The sequence below is a fragment of the Rhinolophus sinicus genome, linkage group LG09 (assembly GCF_036562045.2).
Source record: "Rhinolophus sinicus isolate RSC01 linkage group LG09, ASM3656204v1, whole genome shotgun sequence".
NCBI classification, from domain to species: Eukaryota; Metazoa; Chordata; class Mammalia; order Chiroptera; family Rhinolophidae; genus Rhinolophus; species Rhinolophus sinicus.
In genome coordinates, this window is record NC_133758.1 from 87,068,600 (window position 1) to 87,094,661 (window position 26,062).

A 26,062-nucleotide genomic window follows, 5' to 3' on the forward strand; every position below is an offset into this window, starting at 1 on the left:
TTTGAAGTACAGGACCAGCCTATTTTCTCCCCGGGTAATAATTTCTCCAAATTAAAAGTGGTTACCCGACTTAAAACCTGTGACAAGTCTATTGTGTTGACCTCTACAGCTGGGAGAGGGTGGAGGTTGCCAGGGAAATGGGCTCTAGAAATGAAACATGGAACAAGCTCAGAAGTCACGTGCCAAATTGTTTGGTTTTAGATTAAGTTTCATAGGAAAAATAATCCAGAGCTTGCTTTCTCTTTTTTGTCTTTGTCAAAACAAAGACGGTATAACAAAGGCAACATTTTTAGCCAGCTGCTGAAAATACAAAAATATTTTCATCAAAATAACAAATTGGAGGTTTGTTGTGTCAGCTTGTATAATTTAATAATTCTAATGATAAGCATTCTCCAGATATCAGATAGAGGTAAATGTGCCACCTGAAGAAAAGAAAGGAATCTACAGACATAAGAAATAAGTTTAAAATGACACTGGAGTTGTCATCACCACTAGAGAGTGAGGAATGTTTTGGGGGTCAAGTCTGAATCTTTGTATTAATAATTGCATGGTTAGGAATCAAAACTAACGTGTGTTCTCCTCTTCCAGTCAGCGCATTGTCGTGGTCAGGGCTGGACTGTTCAGTGCCTTAACCTCTCCGCTTGTGAAAAGATATGAGAAATCCTGTGTATGTCTTGAGCTATTAGGAAGATACAGGAACTAACATCTCTAAAACACAAACATCAAACAAAGATCACAGGTATTTCTTACTGACCCAAAGTTTACCTTAGATAAAGAGATTTATATGGAACCTGGAAGAGGCATATCAGAGTTTTTGCCTTGACATTCATGGATCACTGAGCAGTTCCAAATGCTTCTAAGAAGATTATCAGGTAGTTGTGTTTTCTGAAGTTTCCTGATCTCTCCTTTTACCTAGGGGTCAAACTGTAGGCATTCGGTAGCGTATCCTTGAGATATTAGCAACACACAAGACAAGAGCCTGTAAATAAAATGCATGTCAGTACCACAGATTCTCTTTATAGATTTGTCGGTTTGTAATGTTTGTTTAGACTGCTGCTGAATTTTATTTTATTTTTTAGTATGATAAAAAACTTTAAAATTATACATATACCGCTAATACAGTCACATGGTTCAAGGATCTAACAGTATAAAAACTGTCTACAGTAAAATGTCTCCTCAACCCTAGTCCCAATCAACCCAGTTACCCTCTGCCTACTCTTCCTGCTCTAAATATATTGTTGGAATGGACTATCATTTAATCCAAACTGCAGCATTTAAAGTCCTGGTCACCCGTAAGAACACCATAAAACATATGATGTGACAAGCTCCGTGTGCTTTTGTTTATATTTAACTTCAAATTAAATTCTTATTTGCTTATAGCCTGAATTTTTTTTTATTAGTTTCAGGTGTACAAAACAATGTAATAGACATTTACACCCCTCACAAAGTGATAACCCCCTCTCTCAATCTACTACCCCTCTGACATCGTATGTCACTGTTACAATTCCATTGACTATTCCCTATGTTGTACTCCACATCCTGTGACTATATATGTATTAAATTATAGCAGACATTCATTATTATTCAGCTTCAACTTCAGGTGTACACTGCAGTGGTATAGCCTGAATTTTTCAGACTCTGGAAAACATAGTGGACCTATGGAGTCAGGGGATTACTTTAAAGAATAACCTAATTTAGGAGTTTGAGTCAGATAAAATGCATGGAATTAGAACACAGACTGAACTGAAAACATTTAAGATGTTATTAGTTCTCAGTAGGCTTTTGTCTGGGTTGCCTATAGTCTATGAGGTGTTTGTCAAGCCCACCTTATTTTCTTTAAATATTATATAAACATCCAGACTTACTTTGATTTTTTTTTTCCCCAAACATGGGAACAGCTGCCCTACAGGGTTTTGCCTCTTAGACCACAGAACTAGTGTTTCTTTAAGGTTTTTCTACCTCTCTGATCCTATTTTTACATTTAATTAAGGTAATCCTTCAATCTACATCCTCTTCCAGACCTCATTCTCCTTTCTTTCTAAGTTGTTATCCATATTCCACCTGAAGCAGGAGATCATATTGCAGTTTTGGTCCTAAGCTCATTAGAGAAGAATGCATCTGGCATTTCTCTGGGAGGAAAATGGGCTTTCAAGTTCTAATTGGAAAGATCTGAAGAGTGTAGAACTACGATGTCTTTTTGACCATGGGCCCCAGACCACTGAGTTTATATGTTCACTATATGAAAAAGGTAGGGTCTATGATCTGGGTTGCAGTTGTTGTTTGCCTGTTAAAACTAGATGTGTTTGTTTGTTTGTTTGTTTGTTTAAACCTCCATCCTGATGTGGACAAAACTGTGTATGCATCTGTGGTCTCTTGTGATTAATGTAATTTGTCTCTCTTTACAGAAACTATAGGAGTTTTGTGGATAACCCTGGAGTATTAGAAAAGTTCAAACAGAGAAATACAACTAAGAGTGAAGCTGTGCCATCAGAGAGCAAGAAGAACAGAAAAGGAAAAGAGGAAGGAAGGAAGGAAGAAAGAAAGAAAGGAAGGAAGGAAAGAAAGAAGGAAAGAAGGAAAGAAGAAAAGAAGGAAAGGAATAGGTCTTGGAACTGAAGTTGCTACCTTTGTCTTTGCCCCTATCAAGATGGAAAATGTAGGGCTTTATCAGGGGTAGAGTGCTAAGGCACTGGTTTTGCCTGAAGGAAAAAGCTAATGAGTAATGTTCTCTTTTTACAAAGGTATTAGGGGCTCAAAGCCTTTTCGCTACAGAAATTAAAAGAAAAGAGGACTACCAAAACACAAAATAAAACAAAAACACAAAACCCCGAGTAATAAATAGTTCCCTAACTCACATTTTTACGTAAATATATGCGAGTTACTCTATTACTCCCTATGTGTCCATATGGCTGTCTGCAGCTTGCCTCACCTCCCAAGGATATGTAAGAAATATTCGCTGATGTTACTGGTAACAGGTGATATTATTTCCCCTCTTGGTTCTACTCATGACATGACAATGTCATCTTTGTAAGTATTATAAGTATTAAGTTTCTTACAATGCTTCCTTTCCCAGGTCCCCTTTAAAACATGACATGTATTTTGCTCTTACAAGACTTTAAAAGAGAACAAGAGGACCTAGCAGATTCCCTTCCTGCCCTTCTGACCCACACCCATCCTGGGGTCAGCCCCCTGGCCTGTCTTTATATAGTCACTAGAAAATAGGTGCCAGATCCCCTTCTCTTGTTTTAAACCCTGCTTCTGCTTGTATTTATTTTCACCTGTCGAGAATGCCGTTCCACTGAAGTATTGAACCAAACATACAGATCCCTTCTGAAATAATCATAAAAGGATTTATTCCCCTAAGAACTTATTAGCTTATCTAAACATCTGCTACTCAAAAGTGATTACTTGGGAATTTCCAGGTCACACAGAAACATGCAAGTCTATTGCTACTGGATGCATTTAGACAAAAACCAGTAACCAAACATTTTGAGGTGAGGCGGAGAATGTTTAATAATTAGGCCGTGTTTGAACTAAAAAAAATGTGAATTTATATACTTTTAAATGTCATTCCTGCTTTTGTTTTATTTTAATCAACCTGTATAATTGGCTTTTGTGCTGAAATCTTAGGTAGCAAATATATAGAAACCATGAAAATCTTTGAAAGTAAAAACCAAAAGATTAACTCTCATGTAGCAATATCAACAATCTTTTTTTTTAAGTGAAAGAGAGAAACACAGAGTTAAAAAAATGAATATCTTGGAGAGAAGTGTTTGAGGAGAGACTTCAAAATCTAGTAAATACTTATGGTATGGATAGTAGGTTAAAGGAAAACCATCATACTTTGAAAATAATATATTCAAAATGAGGAAGGGTAATGCTGAATGTGATTTATGAGAAGGAGAGAATCCAAAATCCCTAAGATGGTTTCACCATACATTCAGCTTGTGGGGAGGAAAGGAAGCAGTCATCAAATGAGCACCTACTATATGCCAAGCATTTGGCATTTATTATCCCATTTAATCCTCAAACAAATGTGATGACTCCCATTTAACAACAAGGAATCTACAACTCAGTGAGGTTGAGAAAAGTGCCCAGTATAAGCGACAGAGCCAGGATTTCAACTCAGGAATTCTCTCTGCTCCGGAGTTCACCATGCCATATCCACCATGCCTTGTTGTCTCTGTTCTCACAAAGTTATTCTAAAACATGACTTAAAGCAACAGCAATGTCCTTTTGTCATGTGAGTGCTGTGGCTCCTGATACTTTGTTCTGACCTCAACTACTTGAGAAGGTAGGTACCGTGTTTCCCCGAAAATAAGACCTAGCCGGCCATCAGCTCTAATGTGTCTTTTGGAGGAAAAATTAATACAAGACCCGGTCTTATATAATAATATAATATAAATATATAATATAATACCAGGTCTTATATTAATTTTTGCTCCAAAAGACGCATTAGAGCTGATGGCTGGCTAGGTCTTGTTTTCAGGGAAACATGGTAGGCAGGTCTCACAGTGGATATGTAGCATTCTTCCTGGATTTCTCCATGGGCCTTCTATCTGCAGGTTGAACTTTACAATGCTGTCCCCTGGATAGAGCAAATTTAGAGAGAGCAGTGGAAAAAAGGTTGAGAAGATGCCAAGGATGTGTCTAGAACCAACATCCTGCATACACTAGGTTTTGTTTACTATCTGTTTTTAACAGTTTGGAATAGAAGAGATGCCTGTACAGACTGTAGGCCAGGGGCGCTGGGAGAAGAGCGGTGTAGGGGCTACACTGCTTCTCATAACCAGAGACATGAGTTACGAGAAGCAGGTTGCCCATAGGCTTGGCCTGTGGGTGGTTTTACTTATTTAGCCCATATAATGTTTATTTAAACAGTTGCCAACGTTTAAAAATTCATTTCACAGATATCTATTGGGCATGTGCCCATCGCTGTTTTAGGAGCTTAGGATTCCTCAAGACACCAGACAGACAAAGCTGCCCTCATGGAATTTACATTCTAACAGAGAAAGACAAAGAATAAATAATGAACATAATAAATGATTAATATAGTATCTTAGGAAGTGAGAGCTAAGAAAAAAAGTAAATTGAGGTAATGAGGTTTTAGAAGAAAGTTGGGGTGAGTTATTGGAGGCCTCATTAAGGAAGTGGCATTTCAACAAACACTTGTAGGAAGTGCTCTCTAGCTCACCAATATCTCCATCAGGCTGGGTTTACACATTCACATCACCTACCTGGACTCAGGGGGTATCATATTTCTACATCTCACCTAAGAGTAATAGCCCCTACCTTGAACCAATCTAGCTTTTTCCCTAATTGTAGTTGGATAATCCAGCCAGCAACTTCATGAGAAGATATCTGATCCATTGGTAAATCTGAGTCTGACATTCTTACCTAGAGAAATAAGGAGAAAGATGGTACTGAGAATGAAATACAAAGAATGAACGAGTATTTCAATCTTTCCTTCTGTTCAAGACCTCAAAGTACTACCTCAATCTTGGGCAGCTTTGAAATAGCAGCAAAGATCTTAGAAATGATAAAGTGGAGGGTCACGTACAAGTAGAGAAGGCAAAGCGATGGAGGGGAGAACAATGGGTTGAGGAACAATCAGGATGGGGTGTCCAGTTAAATCTGAAAGAATGAGGCCCTAGGCGTTAAGCACGATTGCTTTGCCTTCACAGCGGCATAAAAGTGGGCATTCATCGGAAAATAAAAACTAATATGCTGAGTTTTTAACTTGACAATTCACTTGGAATGTGGCTCCATATAAGCGAATAGGAAATTGCAAATGAGCCGTAACTTCAAAGAAACGTGTTTGGCTGTCAGGTTCGGAGCAAGAAATTCTTGTCTCCCTTGAGATTTCAGATCTCACCCCCATGTTGAGATTCTGTCTTTGCGGGCCTAAAGTCAATTTTAAGAAACTTCTAAGTAGGAGAATGGTGGGCTACTTAACACCCATACTAAATGCCTGCTATGTGGTTCTGTAGGCTGGTTTTAAAACCAAATGGAATTGCAGTTGAGGTTTATGATCATTCTCAAGGCTGACCCATATTGCTAGTGAGCTTTGCTGGAGAATGTGGCTGCCAGTCAGGACCTTCCTCCCGTCTAACACGTTCCTGTCTGCTTTTTGAAAGAGAAATGGTCGCCACATTTTTGGCATCTCCACACTCTCTGAGAAAAATACCATCTTTTCAAATGCATGCACATAAAAAGGTGTTTAATATTTTCTAGTGCCAGGTCCCTTTGTTTTCTCCATTTGTTGGTTTTATTTTGTTTGCTACTTCTGTCTTCCTTGGGAACTGATATCTGGAGTAATTGGTAAATGGTTCCTATAGCAACAGTCACCAAGTGAAATCTCTCCCAACAATTCTCCTCTCTTCCTCCAACCCCACCTCAATTTTTTTTTTAAAATCTTTTTAGACTTTTACATCAATGTGTTTGGGTAAGTAGAGAGATTTGCAAACTCATTCACCAAACTTATACTTCTTACACTGAATGCACATTGAAATTTACAGGACAGCTTTTTCTATAGAGAGGCCTCAAGCCCCCTCAGGTACCATCAGTTTTGTATTTGTGGCTGCATGGGAAATTGTAACATCATGGCAAATTTGACAATAAAATAAAAAATAAAGGAAAGTTCTTTTAAATAGATTTTACCATTTTAATGTTGACTCTGACGTATTCAATAGATGACAAATGGGATTTAAAAACCAAGACATGAGCAAATACCCACTTCACTTAGCAAAGAGGTAAAGCAGTGGGAGGATGTCCAGCATGAGTACATGAATGAGAAAGCCACCAGGACCTGGTCTATTGACTGTTCTATCATTTCCATCACAGTGATGGGAGTGGCCAGCTGCAGGAGGGCACTTCATGGTCTTTAAAATATTCTTTCTGCAGCTATTATGACACATAATAGGAGCCCGAGGCTATTTGTCCTAGATTACACCTGGCTTCCACATGTCTCCCAGATTCGTCTGGAATAGGGGCTCCCTTAGGCAGAGTTTGGGAAGACATTATGGTTGTCCCCAGTTCATTGGCATTTATTGGTTGATATCCTTTAATTTCCCCAATGTCCTTCCAGGTTACAGCATGGATTTAACATTCAGAAATTTAGCACTCATGCTTATTTATATTTGCAGCCATTGCCACATCTTGGAATAAGGACTGCCATAAGTTTTATAAGTTTATAAGTTTTATAAGTATTCCAACAGTTAAGTTTCATTCAAATACATAAGAAGTCATCTAATGTGGTAGTTAAGACCATAAACTCTTAACTGGCTACAATCAAATCCCAGCTTTGCCACTATGATACCTCAGGCAAATTACCTCCCATATGTGAAATGGGGAAAATAACTATATTTGTCTTATAGTATTGTTATGAAGACTAAATAAGTTAACATCTACAAATTACATATCATTTGTTAGTTTACTGCTTTTAATAACAACCACTTTCCACATTTGCCTCTCCATGCTGCAATCCTGCTTTAAAATAAAATTAACCCTGTGGAAGAGCATCAGTGCCTCCAGTCATTCTGACTGCTCTGCAATCCTCAGTCCTAGGTAGTCATTCACGTGGTACAGAGACCGGAACTCAATTCAAGTGAACTGTGGTGTTTTGATTTTTTTTTTTTTCCAAAATAAGTATTTACCAGGAAAACTATGATGGTTAATTTTATGTGTCAACTTGACTGGGCCAAGGGATGCCCAGTTAGCTGGTTAAACATCATTTATGGGTGTGTCTTGGACAATGTGTTGAGAAGACATCAGCATTTGAGTTGATGGAATGAGTAAAGCAGATGGCCTCCCCAGTGAGGGTGGGCATCGTCCCATCCAGGAGGGCCCGAACAGAATAAAAAGGTGGAGGAAGGTTGAAAGTTGCATTCACTCTCTGCCTGACTGTTGAACTGGGACAGAGATCGCCTATGAGCCCTCTGTGCTCCTGGCTCTCAGGCCGTCAATCATGGGCTGGAATCTACTCCATCAGCTCTGTGGCTCTCAGGCCTTTGAACTACACCACCAGCTTTACTGGATCTCTAGCTTGCAGATGTCAGTCAGACGGTGGGACTCCTCAGCCTCCATAATCACATGAGTCAATACCTTCTAATAAATCTCTTTATATACATAGATAGACAAATAGATATATCCTATTTGTCTGTTTCCTTGGAGAACTCTAATATAAAACCCAACAACAGAAAACAACAGTAAAATCATAGAGAGACCTAGATTGGCAGATCATAGTCTGTTGTTACAAAAGTAATTCTATTTTCTGTACTGGGAATTAGATAGCAACACTTGGGGAGCTGGCTAGGAGTGCCCCTCAGCCCTCACCATGTCAGAGTTGAATGATAACCAAAGGCTCTCCAGAAATAGGCCAAAGTACATTTGAATTAGGACTGTTTCCAATGGGGGTAAATTATTCAGTCCTTTCCAGAATCTGCTTTCTCTTTACCAGTTGAATTGATTTCCATTGGGTGTACACAGGATGGGATAGGGGAAGTTTCTTTCCTCTTGCAGTATGTTTTCTATTGATACCTGGAGTTCCTTTGACTGCAGTAAGTAGAAACCTACTCAAGCAAATTTTAAGTAAATTATATTTATAAAGGGCATAAGGGAAAAAAAAATGTGGGTAATGAATGCTGCTCAGACTCTAGCTAGCAATAGGCAGAAGAGTAGTGGGTCCATCATATTTAGAGCAGCTGAGCTTACCATAGCAAGTGCTATGGAAGCCCTTCCTACAGAACAGGCACCCTAACTGTGTCACCTGAACTGAGGTTATACCTGCCTTTTTGGCAAAAAGAAACAGGCCCACATCAATAAACAACAGACTAGAATGGAGAACATTGATAAAGAGTAGAGAGAAAACTGTGACACAAGCATTACAAAAAGATTTATTTATTTTTCTCCAGACGCTTTTCACCCAAGTCCTGAGATGCATAATTAAAATAATGTAGGACTTATTTCTTTGACTGCATTTGAGGTGAAGAGTAACCCCTGGACATAAAGTAGATGGCATTCAACCATCTTTCGGATGTTTTTCTGGTCCAGATCTGATTGTTAGAAACCATTATCTTATAGGTACATTTGTACCATTTTCCCATAATGTGTTATCATTTCACATCAGTCTACACAAAGCTTATTTTCCATTTTTCTGCCCACTCATATGGCCAAGTTATTTCCTTTTACAATTTATTCTTACTGCCTCAGTATGTCATTATACAGAGAGCTTTGGAGAAAATTTTATTCTAGCAGGCATTTTTTTCAGATCACTTATAACAATGTTAAGTAAAATTGATCCAGCACTAATTCCTGGTGTTTACACATTTCCATTCAAAATATCTTTCCCCCATTCCCTCCCTTCCTCTTTCCCTATCTCCCTCTATCACCACATATTGATTAAGTACCTATTATGTGCTAGAAACTGTTCCTGTGTTCAAAATACCTTCTTGAACCAAACAGATAAAAAAATCCTGGCTCTCTCAGAGCTGATGTATTAATGTGAAAAGATAGGCCATAACAAATAAACAAATACATGTATGGTATGTCATGTTACTACAATATAGGCACTGTTTTTCCCTTCGCTTAGTATCACAATTTGAGTTAGGTCTTCAATGATAGAGTATGTTTTCCCCAAACCCACAGTATCTATCTCAAATTTGAAGAGAATCACTTTCCTGTGTTTTATGTTTGATTTCTGAAAGTGTTAGAATAATGAATCAGCCAAAAGAAACAGAATGTTTACTCTTTTACGGACTGGTTAGGGTAAAATTAGTTCACTTAACAAACATTTGTGGAGTATCTGTGAAGCACATAAGAGAAGAAATTCTAGGTCTGCCCTAAGAACTTTATAATTTACTTAAATAAAGTAACAACCAAGTAGTAATAGAAGCCGGCAGTCCCCACCTTATATATTTTAATGGTGTTGTCTCCAGCTGCCCACAATTGAGCCCCCTGAACTTCCGGCAGTGCTGGCCGTAGGAGTCCCTCATTCTTGGCATCACCCACCCCCACTCCCTAAGTAGCCATTGCATCGACACTGGGCTTCCTGCACAGCTTTCCCAGGGGATTTGGATCTTGGACTTCGTTTCTGAGTCCCTGATCTAAATCTTGATCGAGTGTTTTGGCCTACTTCTGAGGCACCTGCCATTTTTGTCCATTTAGAAAACATTTATTGAGCATTTATTTGGATTAGTCATCACGTCAGGTGCTGGGGATATTAAAATAATTTTAAAAATCGCCTCTGTCATTGAGGGGCTGAGTCTAATAAGGAGATATACCCACAGAAGTCGTAAATAAGCAAGATCAACACTCTAACAATGGTGTGTGCGAGATGCTATGGGAATGGAAGGGGAGGAAGCTGCTGCCATTGTCTGGAAGAGAAGAAATCATAGGAAAGAATTCACAGGGAGTGTATACCTGAGATAATTCTCAGAGGACAAATAATTCACTAGGTGAGTGAGGAAGGAAGGACATGTCAAGGCAAGCGAAGTACATAAGCAAAGAAATGGAGATTTGTCAAAGGGCTTTGCCAGAAGTCCAACAGAGAGACTGGAGAGTCTAACTCTGAAACTGAGTGTGTTGGTGGGGACTTTGCCTCTGGGCATCACTACTCTTCCTGCCTATTGGCACAAGTCCCTACTTCTGTTTTGATTTTAATCACTTTAAAGAATACTGAGCTGGGATTTCTCATCGAGATGGTGGAGTAGGCTATGCTTGCCTCCTCTCATAACCACATCAAAATTACAACTAAACTACAAAACAGTCATCATTAAGAATTGCCTGAAGTCTAGCTGAATTAGGCAATTGAAGTCCTACAGTTAGGGATATACAGTAGAAGCCACGTCAAGACTGGAAGGAGGGGCAGAGATGTGGACTGCGCTGGTCCCACACCCATATGTGACTGTTGGGGGTTGGGGGAGGAATTTCTTGGCTGTGTAAATCCCCCCCCCCCCGGAGGAGCGAGGGGTCCCAGCTACTTACATCAGTGACATGATTTTTTAAAATGTGAAAGATCAAGAGACTTCTTAAAATTAATCTATGCCATAAACCTAACAAAAACTGTTTGTCTCATCTTCTTCCAATACAGGATTGGATGTTTCCAGAGTCTTGGCCAACGGCTCACATAATTTAAAGAGTTTGCCAGAGTCTATAATCCTTCATGTAAAATACTGGGCTGGGGCTATGGGAGATCCTAAGATATACACAGCAACGCTGTTGACCTTAGGTTGCTTATGATCTGAGGAGAAAGAGACAAAATAGGTAAGAGGATTGGCAAGTCATCCACTGCAGTCATATCATGGAATATGAGCCAAAGACCATGTGAGTGGTGGAGACCAGAGCGCTGCTTGGAGTTCAAAAGAGGGAGAAAGAGGTGTGAGCTAGAGGAGACAGTAAAAGGTCCACAGAGAAATAAAGTGGGTCTGCATATCTAGTAGGATTCAGATAAACATAGAAGAAGAAAATAAGAGGACATAAAGGTGAGTTCAGTGAGTGCCAACTGTTTTTTGAGGATTTTACTTGTTTATTCTCATAAGAGGTTTTGGGTGAGTCTAACCTACAAAGCAATCACTTCAAACAATTGGATCCCATTCATTCTACACTTGAACAACATCTATCAAGTGCAGGGTTTTTCCTTCCAGTGGTCATTGACCCTAACTCTACTTCAAGAGAAATTACTATCGTTTTTACATCATTGGGTCCCTAAGTTCATCACACCTACTATGGGTAGCAAAGGTCAATTCATGGCTCATAAGTTTTGTTAGATTTTTTCAAATACATGTTTATGTTGACAGGAAAGAACTTCTTTTTTTCCCTTTCACACTTTCCGCTCAAAAAGTTATAGTACAATCTCTAATCTGGTTTGTCAAAGGTATGACTACCAATAAGCATAATTGTAATATGTTTCTGTTGCATAGCACTTTACAGTTTATAAAGCAGCTCCAAGTACATTCTCATAGTAGCCCTCTTCGGTAAGCAGGACACAGATTATGACTCTTATAATGACAAAAGAGGTTCAAAGGAATTAATAGACCTGCCCAGATATTGCACTAGATAACTGTTGTTCTAATTCTGCTCCATGAAAATGGTAAATTCATCTGTAAAACATGCCTGGCTTCTGATATACGCATTCTGCCAGCAGAGGCACAAAATGGGCTGCTGAATCTACCTTCTCCAGGCTTCAAGGCTTCAAGTATTTCTCTCATTAGCCCTTACCTAACCCAGTCCTAAATCCCGCTTCTCTGCCCAAACCAGGAAACAAGGGCACAAGCCATGATTTTCAGAGTTGGGGTGGGGGGGGGTGTTAGTTACAGTCTAGTAAGAGGTGCCCAAACTTGGATGCACATCAGAATAACCTGGATTAGTTTAAAAACTTACAAATCCCTAGATCCATCTCCAGACCTATAGAATCAGAATCTTTGGAGTTTGGGGCTGGGGAAGAAGACGGGGAGCAATGGCAAGGATATACAGTCTTTTTGATTTTAAAAACTAAATTGTTTTTAAATAAATTACAGACAATAATATAACAAAAACACATGTACCTGCAAACTAAAATGAGCAAATATTAACATTTGGTCGTGGTTGTGTAGAGAAAAAGTTGTGCATTAATGCAAAACTATTTATTATCTAGACTCTAGAGGCTACCTCTCAGGGTTATCAGAATAACCTTCTCAGGGTTATTCTATGGGAGCTATCATACAACTGTGTATATTGTAGATAACTGACAGCAATGCAAAATCATTCTTGTCTGTAGTCATACAAATCCTGTCTCTTCATTTTACACTGGAAAAACTATTTTACACATATTTCAATATTCTTGATCTATAAATTCTCCTTTGAACCCATTATGACATCTACCTAGTTCATTCCTTGATTAAATTAAAGAAATCTATAACGTGTATATTCATTTTATGTCTATATGAAAGTAAGGATTAAATAGTGTTTTGAAAATTATCTTTTAACAGTTTCCTTAGATCTTTCTAAAAAATTAATCCTTGTGGAAAATGTTAATATTTACTAGATTTTCCCTTCTGGTCTCATTTTCCTCTTTTTTCTTCAGAGGCAACAACTATCATGAATTTGGCATGGATCCAAAACATGTCTTTATACTTTTCTTAAGTTACATACATATTTAAAAATAATGCATAATATTAGTTAATTTTAAAAACAGACTTAACTAGTATAATGCTCTATGTGACATTCTGCAACTTACCTTTTAACTTAACAATAAATATTTCAGATTTCTTAATGCTGATGTATATAATCAGTGTCTTTAAGGACTAGGGGTATACTTTGCTTTTCTATTTCTTTTTGAAACTAATTTGATCATTTATTCTTCTAAAAAATATCTATCCTCTTTGGGTCCCTATTTTCTAGCCTCAAGCTTTTCAGTTTTCTGTACTGATTTCTTTTCTTTACTGTATATTAGTTTCACCAAGATTTTTTATTCTTTAAATTGTGCTAATTGTTTCTATTGTTATGGGCGACTTGCTTTTTAATGTTATTAACTTCTTTTATTGTCTTAATGATTTCCTTTCATCTACTTTCTTTCCTTGTTTATGCACTGTATATTAATTATGCCCTCATCTTTGAAATACACTACTTTATTGTTCAATTTTAATATTTTGCAATTTGTTTTGATTTCCTGCTTAACCCCATGAATTCTTTGAGTGTATACTTTATAGTTTCTAAATATATGGGTTGAGTTTTTGTTACTATTCTGTATTAGAGTTCTAATTTAATTGCTTTATTGTTAGGAAATGTGACCTACATAAGATATTTATCTTTGAAATGCTTAAGGCTTACGTTGTGAGTCTCCACCATTTTCTATATGTGTTCCATCTGGTAAAAAAATATATATATATTCTGTATGGAAAAGAGTAGGCAGCAAGTTTTGGTTTATTTGGTACATTTGAGATAGAAGTATTAAAATCTTCCATTATGGTTATACATTTCTCTTTGCATTCTTATCAGTTTTTCTGAGCTATGTTGTTAAGTGCATATGATTATTTTCTCTATTGGTATTTTATTTTTCTTATTATATAATGTTCCCCTTGATTTTAATTGATACTATCATAGGGATTAGTGCTTTTTCCTTAAATCCCATTGTGCTTAATATTATTATTAGCTTTCTTTTGTTTAGTGTTTGAATACTTCTTTCTATATTTTTTATTTTCAACCTGTCTATGTCATTTTAAGTGTGTCTTTTGTAAACAGAATATAGCTGGTTTTTTTAAAAAAAAAAATCCAATATAGTCTTTTTTAGGTGTATTTAATCAATTTACATTCACCATAGCTAATAAATTTAGACTTAGCTAATAATAGCAACTAATTTTGTGGTCTCTTTTAGTGTGTTTTTGTCTTTTAATCTCATTTCTTACTCTCTGGTATATAAAAATTATTCTTTATTTCACCTTTTTGCTTCTGCAGGTTTTGAAGTTATAGATTGTATTTCTATTTTTTAGTGGTTACTCTGAAATTTTTTAAATAATGATTATAGACATTTACCATCTCTATTCTCCTCACACTACCCATTAAACAGTCCCCCTTTTCCTACCCCTCACGCTGCCCAGTTTCCTTGTTACTATTGTCTATACCAGGCGTCAGCAAACTACAGACAATGGGCCAAATCCTGCCTGACACCCGTTTTTGTACAGCTCCTAAGCTAATAATGGTTTTCACATTTTTAATTTTTTTTAAAAAAGAATAATAGCTCATGACATCAAAATTGTCAGTGTTCATGAGTAAAGTTTTATTGAAACACAGCCACTCTCGTTTGCTCACATGTTATCTACAGCTGCTATCCTGATACAACAGTAGAGCTGAATAGATGCAGCAGAGACCATATGACCCACCAAGTCAAAAATAGCACAAAGCTCTCTGTCCTGACCCTGAATGTTTTGAATGACAGTTTTTTCTTCTTCTTGCCATAATCTATACAGTATGCAGGCCATTTTCAAAGACAGTAGTATTGCTTTTTTCAGCCTTCCTTTCTTGGGCAGAGCAGCCCTGACCAGCTCCTGGTTTCAGGCTGTGAGTCCAGGTCAGGTCTATCACATGCATGGGGAACTTTGGGTCCTTTGTAATCTCATGGTTACAAAAGTCCGACTGATTCTGTCTCCTTTGCATATGGGACCCTGTACATGTGCTTTAGCCTAACTTGTAGCTCTGGGTTTCTGATCCACAGAGATATTCGTCTTGCCTTTTACACAAGTACAAGTTGCATGCGTGCATGCACACACACACACACACACACACACACACAATTGCTTTGTTTGCAGAGAAAAAGAATTTAAAAGCTCAGAATTTGATTGTTCCTTCTCGTGAGCCCATGAGTCTGACCTCTAAACCATGGGCCAGCAAACTACAGCCCTTGGACCAAATCTGGCCTGCTGGCTACTTCTATAAACAAAGCTTTACTGGAACACAGTCACATCCATTCCTTTCCATATTGCATATGGCTGCTTTCACTGCAAAAGCACAATTGAGTAATTGTGGCAGAGATATACAAAGTTTAAAATACTTCAGTCTGGCCTTTTACAGGAAAGATTGTTGGCCCTTCTATAAACAATAGGGAGTCTCTTCTATTTATCTGCTCTTCTTCACTTGGCTTGAAATACCAGGTATACAATGATAACTTCATGAACTTCAGTCTTGTTTACTGAGCTGTCTATCTCTGTCTGGATATATATTAGGCATCTTAAATTTAACGTGTTCCAAATCAAATCCCTGACATTTCCCCTATACCCTCCCACCCCTTTATGACTTTTATCCAGTAATCTATTCCATGCCAGCAAACAGAAATCTTGTCCCTTTCCCTTGATCAAGTCAAACATTTTAGGGACATCCTTGACTTCTATCTTTTTCTCACTTTCCATGTCTTTTCTGCCAAAAACCTTTAAAAAAAAAAAAATGTATCCAGAATCCATGAGTAAGCAATGAAACATAACCAGTTCTCCTGTCAGGGAATAAAACTGTCTCAGTTGTGAACCAGGTATGAGGAAAAGTCAGTCAGTTAGTGTTAAAGTCAGTCTCCTTGGGAAGTTTGGCATGGAGTCATTTCCATAATTCAGGCTCAGACAGTCTGGTATCTGGGTTGTGTCTGTTGATGTTTTCTTATCTTTAGGAGAAAAGGAAATATGCCAGCCTTCTAGGAAAGGCCTTTGGATTAAACTCTCAGAAGGAAACTGTCCTCACCTAATAAACTCACCAGAACATAAAAGAACATGGAAGGGAATAATAAAACGAATGTGCTAATCAGGTCAATAAATGCCTGCAACAGACCTTAAATCAAATAAAAGACAAGAAAGAATGTCTCATGTCAGAACTTCTAGGCACATAGTGATAAGAAAACATTTCTTTGGCTTTGAATTGCTGGAGGGTGGAAATAGTAGTTGATTCAGGAGAAGGAATCTGACCATCAAGAGAGAGACACCAGTGGGTTTTCTAAACAGATGGTGTCATTTTCCTCTCTGTTTTCTTCCAGAGTGGATGGAATCACTCATACGGCAATTGATGAGATACCATTGGCTTCCTTCAAACCAGCTGCATGATCAATGTGAACTCTGCCTCCCAAGTATTGGCAATTCTCACATCCACTCCTCCAGTTCTGCATCTCCAGTCACAAGCAAAATTAGAAAGTAGGTGAAGGTTTTCTTTGTCAAACATCCATCAGCCTCAAATCCCCTTTGACCACCTAGTCAGTGGGAGAACCATCTATATCAATATAAAATCAATTCATACCACTGTGTTAGCACTCTAATGCTCTTTCCTGTCTAGCAATATAGGGGCAGGAAAGCACCTACATAATTATAGGCATTTCAGAAGGTGGAATTCCAGCTCCAAAGTGCCCTGCATGGAATACAACTGTTTTAGGGTCATTACCAGTCTTGACATCCCTGAAAATTAAACTACCTAGCTCTCCAGGCTGCCAAAAAATCAATTCCAGTTTAGTGGGAAAGAGTCCCTGTTCTACCTTTTCTCCAAGAGGAGAATCAAACTCTAACATTTTTCGATGTAAGAAAGAAGAGGCGTGAGTCCACTGAGGAAGCCCCAGGAAGCTGCATCACTCTGTCATCGCCTCCCATCAGCTCTGCCCACAGGCAGCTGCTATAAGTAGAGTAGGATCCCAGGGGGCTTTGAGAAAATCTTTGCCAGGTAGAATTATGAACCTACAAAAGCCCCTTATTCTAGCAATTAGATAAACCCAGAATGTGAGTCATTCTACAGCCTCTTCAATAAAACAATACCCTGTAAAGGGAGGAGGTAAAAAGAGCACTTTTTTAGATCAAAATAGACTTATGTGGGACAATAACCAAATGCAATATATGCTCCTTTGTTGGGCCCTATTTGAACAAACCGACCCTGAAAGACCTCTGGAGAACAATTAGTAAAATTTGAATAGAAACTGTATTAGATGATATTAAGGAATTAGTGTTAATTTTGTTAGGTGTGATCACTGTGTTATGGCCATGTAGGAGACTATCCTTATCTTGTTGATGAAGCACTAAGGGGTTGTGTTAGTTTCCTAGGGCAGCCATAACAATCCACTACAAACTTGGTGGCTTAAAACAACAGAAATGTATTCTATCACAGTTCTAGAAGATAGAAGTCTGAAATCAACATGTTGGCAGGGCTGTGCTCCTTTAAATGGCTCTAGGGGAGAATCCTTCCTTGCTTCCTCTAACTTCTGATAGCTCTAAACATTCCATGGCTTGTGGCTGTGGAACTCCCATCTCTGCCTCCCATCTTCTAATGGCTTTTGTCTCAACGGTGTATGCCTTCTTCTCTTCTGTCTCTGACAAATCTCCCTCTGCTTTTCTCTTATAAAGATATTTGTCAAAGTATAAAAGGCCCCCACCCCCAGGATAATCCAGAAAGATTTCTTCATCTCAAGATCCTTAAATGAATTACATTGTCCAAGACCCCTTTTTCAAATAAGGTAACATTCAATCTTTTACCACGTAAGGTAATATCCACAGGTTCTGGGGATTAGGATGTAGACATATCTTTTTGGGGCCATCATTCAACCCACTTACAGGGGTGATGTAGCATTGTCTGAAATTTACTTGAAAACAATTCAATAAAAATAAATGTGGATGACATAAATAAGACAAAAGGCTAATGACTGATGAATCTAGGTGGTAGGGACATGGGAGTTCATTGTACTATTTCTTCTAATTTTTGTATACTTAAGATTTTCATCATAAACCAAATTTAAATTCTTCATGTGGTCAAGAGAAACTGTCTTAGGGAGTTATTTCAGTGGCAGAGATAGGAGCATGGGCTCTGAAGTCAGAATGCCTGGGTTTGCATCCTGTCCGGCTTGACATTTACTAGCTATGAGATCTTGGGCCAGTTACTTCCTTTTTTCATTTATAAAACGGAAATAATAATAATAACTTCAGACTGTGTGAGATTAAATGAAATAGTGCTCATGAGGTACGTAACAAATAGAAGGGCCTGACAAATATTAGTTATAATCATTATTATGTTGACTTTTGTGGGACTTCCATTCTTAAGGTTCCACTGTTCAAATACTATTACCACTGTTTGAAGTACAGGGAGGAGAATTTGTATCTTACCCTAATATCTACTACAAAAAAAGATTCCTTGCAGGTTTAGAAGGCTCACTGTTCTGTAAGAGAATCACTCTTTGGAAGGAGACACAGGGGGCCTACAGTGTGTGTGAGCTTGAATGTGTATGTGTGAGCTAGGCAGTGGGGAGCAGGAAGGGCACGGGGGATAGGTAATGGCAATGGCCTGGGGGAAAGAGTGAGGCAGTGACTGAGGAGTTAGAGAGATTCCAAAACCAAGGGCAACTCTTGTAGACTTTTAAACAGTCCCCTACCAGCCATTGCTCAGCATCCAATTCTTAGCCATGATGCTGAAGGAGTTAATACAAATTCCCAAAGTGCCTGTTATGTCTCGGAAGCTGCTTCAATGTTAAGTGACTATGACTCTACTTAAATGGGAATGTTATTTCTCAGGACTCTCTCCACACTATAAAACACTGATTCATGAGTAACTCCCTCTGCCTCAGGAGGCTCCGGTGTGATCCTGCAATTAGGAAACTTCATTGTTCCAGTCGGAGGTGGAGCTCGCCCACCTCGGATGGAGTGCTATGACTGCCGCCCCCTCCTCCCTCATCTCAGGGTGTCATGCATCTCCAGGCAATTCACACTTTATATTTAGGGTGTCATTTCATATTTAGATGAAGAGCATGAAGGCTTTCACCTCCTCAGTTTCTCACTTAGCATCATGATTTCCGCTCAACCCCTTGCAATCACCAAACGTGTGCAAGACCAGGAACAAAAGAAATGAAAGAACTGCAGCAAAAACTTGAAACCAGCAAAGGTAAAAGGGATGAAATGCCAAGGAGACATACAGCTCCCCCAAAAGGTCCAGATGCTTTTTGGAAACAAATCTTTGGAACCACTCCCTTGTGTTGTCACTTTCTACTCCCCACTAAATGAATTAAAATGATAAATAAAATCACAAGTCTCAAAGTTGAGGTCTGACATTGCAAGGCAGAAACCCTTTGTGTAAACAGTGCCACTAAAACTTTAATGTGACAAAAATCATCTGCAGGTAGAATAGGACTGAGACCCACATTGCTAACAAGTTCCAGGATGATGGCCAACGCTTTTGGACCACAGGCCACACTTTGCGTTACAAGGGTATAGAGCTTGTTCTCAAATTTGGCTACACTTTGGACTTACCAAGGGAACGTAAAATAAGACTGATGCCCCAGAGGTTCTTATTTGTTCTTGAGTGTGATCTGGGTATCAGAATTTTTTAAAGTTCCCCAGTATTTCTAATCTGCAAAGTTCGAGAAACAGTGGAATAGAGGTTATTTTCTTGAGGTCATGGGGAGCCAGACTCAACATGCTTGGTTCAATACCAAGTGAATCTATGGGCTGAATGTTAGAATTTCCTAAAGAGCTTTTAGATAATAACACTGCTTGGGACCCACCCCTGGAAGTCCACGTTTAACTGGAGGATTCAGACATCAGAATATTTCAAATATCACCTGATTCTTACATGCGCCTATGTTAAGAACCACTATTGAAATATCACAAAAAGGAACTAGAAAACATTTTCATCATAAGAGGAGTAGACATAACTCAGAGGGAGAAAATATGATGGTTATGAATACATATATATAGTACAGCAACTACTTGCTTTGGTATTTAGTAATAATAAATCTAACTTTTGGGTAGATGATGGTAGGATGAAACATGGGTTTGGATTAGCACATCCATATTTAAACCTCCCCCCACCTTTAATCTGCTTATTTGAAGAGTTAAAAAATAGCACAGTGTTTTGTACTTGTAGTGGGTACAACGTTGGTATGTAATGGCCTACCAGTAAAGGCAATACTATAACATTTCATTGGAACAATAAAAATATGGCAGTAATGAAGATACATTACACTATAATGTATGAGGGAAAATTGCAAGACAGGTCTGGAAATATTAAATGACAATGGGAGGCTGCAAAATTGGGTTCTGATCAGATTCCACATCCAAATTGGCAGAGCCCATCATGGGGATGAACTGTGGACATGAGGTTTGGATAGGAAACATTACAGCCTCTGGCACAAACACTCCTTGAATACATATGGAAAAGACATATCCTGAACTTGGCTCTAAAGAATAGACAGGAATTGGTATAGGCAGAATTCCTATGTAAACTAGTTTATAATCATGATCATTACATAATTAAGACCATAAGCACCAAACTCTAATGAGAAAAAAGCTTAAAACATTCATCATGCAGTTGCCCAATTTTGGACAGGTGAATTATAGCAGAAGGTGGATATAGGGGAAACCTGTAAGAAATCCTGGAGACTATTTAAAAACAACCTTAGTGTATGTGCCCCAAATAGCCATGCCTAAGTTGAAGATAAACATGAGTACAGAAATACTGTCCATTTAACTGGCAAAGTGCATGAGGACAATAGAGAGGACAACATGGAGCTTGACTCCATGAAAAAAATAGTGGCTTGATGGAATTAAGGATGGATGCAAAAAGGAATGGGCAAAGGTGCTCATTTAAGCATTATTTATAAATGTCAATAAATTGGAAATAACATAGATATCCAATAATAGGGGATTTTATTTATTTTTTCTGTTTTGTTTCCTTTTATCCTTCAACTTTATTGAGGTATAACTTGGTAAATAAAATGTACATATTTAAAGTATATAATATGATGCTTTGATATACATGTACATTATGAAATGATTACCATAATCAGGTTAATTAACGTATTCATTGGGGATTTGGTTTATTAAATTAGGGATTCTTATACTCTACACAATCATTAACAATCATAATGTAGTAGAATATTTATTACTATGAGAAAATATTAATGAAGGATTGTTGAGTGAAAAGGAGATACAAACAGTATGTACAATATTATCCTAATTGTGTTCATACATAGAAGAAGGGTTAGGATGATATAAATCAAATAGTTAGTCATAAATGGGGAGCTTATAGGATTCCATGTCTCTTCACCAGAACTTTTCTGTATTTTCTGAGTTTAGCACGTAAGTATTTATTTTGTAATTAGGAAAAAAATACATATATAGTGCTTAAAAAGCAAACCTTGCCCAAATAAAGAGAAAAATATGGTAGGTTAACTGTAAAGTAAGAATTAAAAAGTCTAAATAAGAATTCATGGAGCATCTTCTATGTTTTTCCAGCAAGAAGAGGTTCTTTTGTGCCCTAAAAGGAAGGGGAACTTGTGGTACCCTATGAAAAGGACAGACCAAAGGGGATGCTCAAGGAATAAAGGGAAGCACCAAATAAGCATGAATGCTTGGTTTTGGTCTTCTCTGAAAGGTACTATGAAAAGCCTTGCTCGAAAATCATCTTGCAACAGGTAGGCTGAAGGAATGTGGCTAAGTATAATAGAATTCATTAAGCACTGAGTGTGGAAACAATGCCACATGAGGACATCTAAAATTAGCAGATGGTGAGGTGGCCAGCCCAAACGTCAAGTGCAAGCAGTGTCTGCTAATTTACTGTTCATTCATGACTGTTAGCTGCAATCTCTGTGACCGGGTTTCTAGAAGAGAAGTATGTAGATAAGCTTGCCATTCTCCTTAGAAGCTAAGGGAGGTAGAGAAAAGAAAGGCTGTTGAGTTGGAGAAGACAGTCTGAATGAATCCAGCAAACAGAGACAGCCCAAGATACACATCAGCAGTTAGAGTAAGAATTAGCCAGGGTGATAAGAGGGAAGGGGATGACAGCCAGAGAGAAAGGATGTGCTCGGTTCAGACAGCGGCCATTTCCCGTGCCCAGATGGTTCTCAGGTAGAACAACTAGACTGAGGGTAGCCAATGGAGAATCATCTCTTTTATCTTATGCAAAAGCACATTATCTAGGACTTGAACTGAGAGTAAATTGAGCTCCTCATTATGCTTTGCTAAGAGCCCCACATCCTGTAAACAGAAAATATAAGCAAGCACACAATCACTGGCATCAAATACAGTTAAAGAAAAATATAAAAACAGAAAAACAGGACTTGCCAAGAATGAGATGCATCTCAAGGGAAAAAAGATTATATAATGAAAGTTCTAAGTACATAAATAGATTAAAAGCACCCAGACAACACCTTGCTTGTGTTGGCTTCAGGTTGTGAATTTTAAGAGATTATGAAAGTTTGGGACACACTGATAGTCTGAGAGCTGAAATGAGAGGTATTTTCTATTTTTGACCAAGGTCAGGGGAAATGTGTGTCAATCTCTGTGTGAGGGTGACGAGCACATTGAGACAACCAGAAAAGACATGTGAGTAATAACCAATGACATTTAAACATCTTCTTTGTCTGTGTCTGAGTACACCCTGGCAACCTCACCATTTCCTGATAGAAACAGCTCAGTCACCCTCTCCACCTCAGATTGTTTTCTCTGCAACACTAGGGACTGTGGGCAGCCAGGGAAAGTAGTTAACAATTGCCTCAGACTCACTGCTTCTGAGTCACAAACAAGTAGAATTTTGAATCATTTCTTGCTTGCATACATTGCTTTCTTTTGACTCCTCCTTCCCACCCAGAGAGTATTTGTTTCAATCGCAAGGAGGAACCTCCATCCTCTGCTGAGTCAGATACAGAAATCCACATCCTTCTCATCTTTGTAATATGCAGTAGTAGGTGGATGTTAATATGAGCAATAGACCAATCCAGTGCTTCTCCACAACCCACAGCAGTCACAGCCACCACGTAAAACAGAGAGGAGTGATGTGTTCACCCAACTCCAGTTCAGAAGTTTCCATTTTGCAGCCTCTTGGACCGACTACATTTCTTTCAACTTAATCAGAGCTAACCCTCTCCTAACTAGACTCAGACAAGCTACTTGAGCCCTGGAAGATCCAGAAAGAATCCAGGGTCATATTTGAACAACTGATTACGATCTCTTATGATGGCTGGAGACACACACATGCTCGTGCGCACACTTTAGAGATCCTGGGTTACACCAGCTGCTTGTTATTCTCTATTAAGTTGATGAGCAAACGTTCCTGAGGGAAAAAGAAAGGGATCCTTTGGGGTTTCTCCCCTATTACCAACCGCCTTGACAAGCTCTTGGGGTACCTACTGGTCAGTTACTATGCCCTGCACATTGCTCCCACAGAGTTACTCAATGAGGTACGAATTCTGCCTTCCCAATCCAGGGATGTTGCTCATAATCATCCAGTCACCATGATCCTTCCCTTTTCAAGTCCTTTCATTTTCATTGTTTTACTAGATGATCAATAACCAGGAGTTACAAGCCCTTCTTTTGACTTCTCTTAGGTGTTTGTGTTTCACTTAGGACCCTCCTCTGGCTTCACTTTTGTGTTATAACTCGTAAGGTTCTTATACTGCACACCTTTCTAGATGGTAGGCTCATGATGCAATGCCAATAGTCTGTTGAACTGAGTTGATTTAATTTGGTTTTGAACCTAGTGGCCTGATAGAAATGGTTGGATTTCATGAAAAGACATTAATTCTTTTGACTGAAAAAAGAGTATACTATGGGAAAATTAAAATTAAAAAAATGTGTAACTACAGAAGGAAAACACCTTTATACCACCACATAGAGATAAGACTTAGTATCCTTTCGAAGTTTACTTTCTCTTTTCCCTGAAACACTGAAATCAAACAATTTATTTTTTTCCCCAAATAAGTAAGAAACCATACCAAGCTCATTTATGAAATAATCCTTATTCTCCTGACTGATTTGAACTGTCACCTTCAGCACACTGAAATAATTCTTTTATCATATTGAAATAGTTGAAATAGCACTTTAATTATGTTTAAAAATTTGTCCTGTTGAAAGTAATAGTCTCCACTTCCTTATCTCTCATTCCAGTAGGAATCCCATATCCACCAACCTCACCAAAGATGTTCTTATCTTACTTACACCACCAGCAATACTTACCACAATGGACTATCCCTTCCTGTAATGCTTTCTTCTCTCGGCTTCGGTGCCTGGCTTGTGTTCTGGCAGCCTCAGCAGCTACATCTTCCCTGTTTCCAGTGCTGCCTTGCTCTCCATGTGTCAGTTCCCCGGGTTCCTTTCTGGGCCGCCTTTGCTTCTCTAACACTCTCATTTAAAGCCCTGGCTTTAAATATCATCAGTATAGTAATTATTGCCTAAGTGGTTGTCTCAAGCCCAACTTCTCATCAGAACACCAAATTTATATATTCCACAGCCCACTTGTTCTACCCTCACAATGTCTGACAGACATCTAAAACTTGATATATTTGAAACCCTGATTCCCTGTACTAACCCCAACCCTGGTCTTCCTCCAGTCTTCCTAAAATACCACTTCCCAAGATCCTTTAGCCCCTCAATAGGAATTACCCTGGATTCCTTTCTTTTCCTCAGTGTCCTAAAATTCAAACTTCTTATTTTGGGTGCAAAGTCCTACAAGATCCAACTCCTGCCAAAGCCACAGTGTACTCTTGCCTTCATGCCTCTGCTTCACCCATATTGACCTTCCCTGTTTCTTACACATACCGAGCCTAACACATTTGAGGGGCACATGATATTCCCTTACTTTGAAAGGTTCTTTCCCTTGTTTTCAGATATATTACAGAATGGTACACCTGAAATCTATCTAACTTTACTAACAATTGTCAACCCAATAAACTTTAATTCAACAACAAGAACAACAAAAAGAAAGGTTCTTTCCCCTGAATTATACATGGCTCACTCCTTCCAGAGATTCATTTATCAGCTTAAATGTCCCCTCCCCTAGTCACTATTACACTGCCCTCCTTGAATTATCTTTATTCTCCTCATTTACTTTTGGTATGTTTGTGCATTGTTTGCCTCTCCCACAAAAATGTAAAGTGAAACAGAATCTCGTTTACCAGAGTTACTGTTGTATCCTCAGTGACGACTGCTTGAGGACATTGTGTTTGCTGAATGAATGCACTACAGGTTAGCATTTTTACCTGTATTTATGTATGTTTGTGGATTTTGTTTTCTATTCTAGTGATCTATCTATTCTTCTACCAAACAAGTAAACAAGCAAACCAGAAACCAAACACAACATTTAAAGTGCTCTAGCTATCCCACATATATTAATATCTGATGGGGGTAGTGAACGTTCTCCCTCATTGCTCTCATTATTCCAAATTTTCCTAGCTAGTATCACCTGTATTCTCCAAATAATCTGAAAACCTGGTGTATATATTTTTTTATTCAGTTTCATAGTTTTCAGCATCAAGAGTCTGTATTTCTTATTAAGTTTTAGCTAGTTTCTACTTTTCTTGCTATTTTGCATGGCGTATATATACCCTATACCAAGAGGGTCATGCATGTAGGTCACTGCCAGGCCTTCAAAGGTGTTTGAGTTTGCACCTCCTGGTATACAGGAATGCTAATGTTTTTCTGTATTTATTTTTCTATATATTATTTGTCCTGGACTCTTTCATTGGTTTTTGTAGATCTTTAAGTAATTTCCTTTAGTTTTCTAGGTAGAACATGATATAATCTGTGAATAACAATAATGTAATTTTTCCCTTTCCAAGATTCTCCTTCTCCTCCTATTCTGGTTGCATTTGCTA